The sequence below is a fragment of the Sinocyclocheilus grahami genome, unplaced genomic scaffold, assembly GCF_001515645.1.
Source record: "Sinocyclocheilus grahami isolate Dianchi unplaced genomic scaffold, SAMN03320097.WGS_v1.1 scaffold1484.1, whole genome shotgun sequence".
Taxonomy (NCBI): Eukaryota; Metazoa; Chordata; class Actinopteri; order Cypriniformes; family Cyprinidae; genus Sinocyclocheilus; species Sinocyclocheilus grahami.
The window spans coordinates 339721-344309 of NW_015506663.1; positions in this window are offsets into that span (position 1 = coordinate 339721).

The window sequence follows — 4589 nt, forward strand, 5'->3', positions numbered from 1 at the left end:
ATATAAAGAACAGGGTGTCCCCCCACACACACACACACACACACATACACACACACACACACACACACACACACACACACACACACACACACACACACACACTGGATGTATTCTCTTATCAGTGTTTTGCACATGGTAGGCCAGGATATTCACTGTTCACTAAGGCATTTGTTCAGATTATTTCAATTGTATCTTGATGTTACACACGTTTCGTAAAATATAGTTATTTGCAATCTGTAAAACTGACAGCTGCTGAATATCTAATTTGTTCTTTTCTTTGTTACTTTTACTAATGTATAGGCCTGTAGACTGTTTCATAATGGCACTACAGAGGACAAATGAGGGGGAAAGGATAATTTAGTATCAATACTGATTTAGTGTCAATACTGACTGTGGTGTGTCAATGTGGGATGATACACTCATCTTTTTTTTTTTTTTTTTTTGCCATGTCACATTTCTGCAAGTACCCTTTTCATTAATTTGTATTTTAAATGGGTCTGTCATTTTGTTTCTGATAGTTTCTTACTTTCAGGCATTATGAATTCCCTGTCATTACAGGTTTTTAATTTCCTTTTATTTGACAAATCTATATCCCTGCTTTTCACAATGCTGTAAAAGCTTGAATGAATTTATCTCCTTATTCTCTACTGTCTTTGTTGATGTTGAATGGACCAATACTGTTTATATTAATATGTTAGTTGTTGCAGATGATCTTTGCTCTGTTTAATAGTATTCCTTTTTTTCATGTATCCATTCATCATTTTTTAATGAAGTCATAGTCATTTTGAAAGATTATGTACATTGTATGAATATAGACGGTGTGTTTACCTGAAGGTGACTCAGTTCTTTGCTATTTATTTATTTATTCATTCATTCATTCATTCAATGAATTACACATTTCCATACATATTGGGGGAGAGGAAGGCACTTCCAGGGAGCACTTGAGCACATTTTGAGAGGCTCAGATTTCTGGTTAGTTGCTCACATTTTGTTATTTTTTATAGGCAATTACCACACATTATGACAGTAGCTCAGGCAATGACGGCCAACCAGAACCATTCCTACATTTTGTTTATTATTCAAATTATCTAAGCACTTAGGGATGATGAATCCCAAAAATTTAACACGAGCAGAAAACTATTTGTTGTGTGAATGCTTAACAGAATGTAGTCAATGCAGAACAGACACCTTCAGCAAGCATTAACTTTCCAGAAATGTGTTGCGCCATGGCATGTTACATGACAAAAAATATGGCTCATTTTTAAACCAGTAATTTAAAATATATATTGGCCCAGATTTTAATTGAGCAATTAACTTGTGTGCAGTGCTTGTCTGGTCATTTGGCACCACAGGGGAAATCAACCCCCTCCAGCAATGTTATTCCATAGTGCCGGTAGCTAGCATGAGAAGCACACAATAGCAGTAGCATGGCTTGAAACTTACCCACACTGGCCTAGCTAACATATTTTGCTGCTCTGTCTAGAAATGTACAGTTTCAAATGGCATTTTTAGTAAATTTAGTAAATCTTTAGTAATTATTTTAGTAAACGTAACTTTGCAGTTGCTTGTTCAAAACACCAGCACTGCTGCTCACCAGCATGTGATGTGTTTTTTTTGGCTGGTTCTCTGCATGATAATAATGTTTTGGTTGGCCAGATTCTGCTGTGGCCGTAAAAACCAACACTAGACCTATGTAACATCATAAAGTTGTTTCAAAGTCTCAACTGTGCTCCTTCCTGCAAAAAAATGATCTCTATGAAGAATTTCAGTCAGGTTTCAGGCCCCACCATAGCACAGAAAGTCCACTTGTTAAAATTACAAATGACTTGCTGCTTGCGTCAGACCAAGGCTGTATCTCATTGCTAGTTTTACTTGATCTTAGTGCTGCGTTCGACACTATAGATCATGACATACTCATAGATCGATTACAAAACTATACAGGTATTCAAGGGCAGGCTTTAAGATGGTTTAGATCCTACCTGTCCGATCGCTACCATTTTGTTCATTTAAATGGGGAATCATCTCAATTATCACCAGTAAGAAATGGAGTGCCACAAGGATCTGTCCTAGGTCCTCTGCTATTTTCGAGACAGTACACAGAATCTCTTGAATTACAATTTGCAACTAGATGGGTGTACTGGTAGACTGGGTGTTATATTAGATAGCAACTTGTCTTTTGAAAATCATATTTCCCATGTTACAAAAACAGCATTCTTCCATCTTTGAAACATTGCCAAGTTACGAAACATGTTACCTGTTTCTGATGCAGAAAAGCTAGTTCATGCATTCATGACCTCTAGACTGGACTATTGTAATGCACTGCTAGCTGGTTGTCCTGCATCTTCAATAAACAAGCTACAGGTAGTCCAAAATGCAGCAGCTAGAGTCCTTACCAGGTCAAGAAAAGATGATCATATTACCCCAATTTTACAGTCTCTGCACAGTCTCTACCTATTAAGTTCCGTATCAGTTACAAAATATTATTACTTGCCTATAAGGCCCTTAATGGGTTAGCTCCTGCGTACCTAACTAGTCTTCTACCACGCTACAATCCATCACGCTCCCTAAGGTCGCAAAACTCTGGACTTTTGGTAGTATCTAGGATAGCAAAGTCCACTAAAGGCGGTAGAGCTTTTTCGCATTTGGCTCTCAAACTCTGGAATAGCCTTCCTGATAATGTTCGGGGTTCAGACACACTCTCTCTGTTTAAATCTAGATTAAAGACACATCTCTTTGGCCAAGCATTCACATAATGCATCTCATAATATTGTACTGCAGTTATATCTGATCAAATGCACATTATTATTCTTTAGTTTGGGTTAAACAAATACATTTTGCTTGGTTGGAACAGCAGCTTTGCTAATTATGTCTCCATTTGTTTCTCTGTAGCTTCAGTCTGGATCCAGAACACCTGAGAAGAGATGATGCCAACCCCTCAGAGGACCTCAGATGATGCCAACCCTGAAACAACATACAGAACTACCACGTTTTGCTATAAGTTTGATTGCATCATATAATAATTGCTGTTAATAGTGTTCATCGTCTGTTTGATTATGTCTTTAATTTATTTTTCCGTACATTTCTGCCATATGTAGATTAACTGACAGTCACCACTGATAAACTACCACTAAATATTGTAGAAACTTAATTTGCTGTAAAGTTGCTTTGCAATGATTTGTGTCGTGAAAAGCGCTGTACAAATAAACTTGAATTGAATTGAATTTTGGGGCATACCTGGCTTACTAAGCACAACCCTCTGATTGATTGGGCTCACCATACCTTAGTGGAGTGTTCATTTTGTTTGGCTCAATGTTTGGTGTCTGTAAATCCCCTGTAATGTTTATCTCTGTGTTACTGAAGTAGCAGGTGAACCAGGCGAATGTTCTGGTGGCTTACCATTACTTGAGAATGGTGTTCAGTAAGTCCCGAGCTTCATCTCTCCCTCCGCACCGCTCGTATGATTGTGCAATAGATTTATTACCTGGCACTTCTCTGCCTAAGAGGCGCCTTTATTCACTCTCCAGTCCTGAGAGGGAGGCCATGGAGAAATTGATCAATTAGTCTTTATTAGCCGGGTCCATACGTCCTTCTTCCTCTCCGGCTTGGGCAGGGTTTTTCTTTGTGGAGAAGAAAGAAGGTTCGCTCCGTCCCTGCATTCATTATAGGGGGCTGAATTATATTACAGTCAAGAATAGTCATCCCTTGCCATTGATGTCTTCAGCTTTTGAACTCTTACAGAGGACAGCCATCTTTACAAAGTTAGACCTACGCAACTCTTATCACTTAGTTCGGATTAGGAAGGGGGACAAATGGAAGACCAACTTTAACACCCCTACAGGTCACTTTGAGTATTTGGTCATGCCTTTTGGACTTTCAAACTCCTCCGTGGTCTTCCAGGCACTCGTTAATGACATGCTCATGGTCAACCAGTTTGTGTTTGTATACCTCGACAATATCCTTATCTTCTCCCAGAAAGAGCGTGATCACGTCCAGCATGTCAGGTTAATTTTACAATGGCTTCTAGAGAATCACTTATTCGCCAGGCTGAAGAAGTGTGAGGTCCACGCATCATCAGTTCCGTTCCTGGGGTTTATTTTGTCGCCGGAGGGCATTTGAATGGACCTTGCCAAAGTAGAAGTTGCTTTGACACAATCTGTATTGTTAAAAGCACTATATAAATAAAAGTCACTTGACTTGACTAGAAGCGGTTGCTAATTGGCCCAGCCCAGACAGTCGTAAAGTGGTTCAATTATTTGTGGGGTTTGCCAATTTTTACAGGCAGTTCATTTGAGGGTTTAGGCAAATCGCCCTGTCTCTGACTAATCTGGGAAGTGGAGTCCAGGGTCTGCGAGGCGTTACTATCCCCGCGGGATGCCCAGAGGTTCTGTAATTTGTACCTAAGTCAGTTCAAACCAGCATCCTTCAGTGGGGCCATTCTTCTGGACTAGCTCGCCACCCAGGAGCGGCTCGGACACATTCGCAGATTAAGCAGCGGTTCTGGTGGCCGTCGGTGGAGTGGGACACTCGGGAGTTCGTGTTGGCCGCTGCCTATCCCTTCGAGACCCTGGTCCTACATGCCATGGACTTTG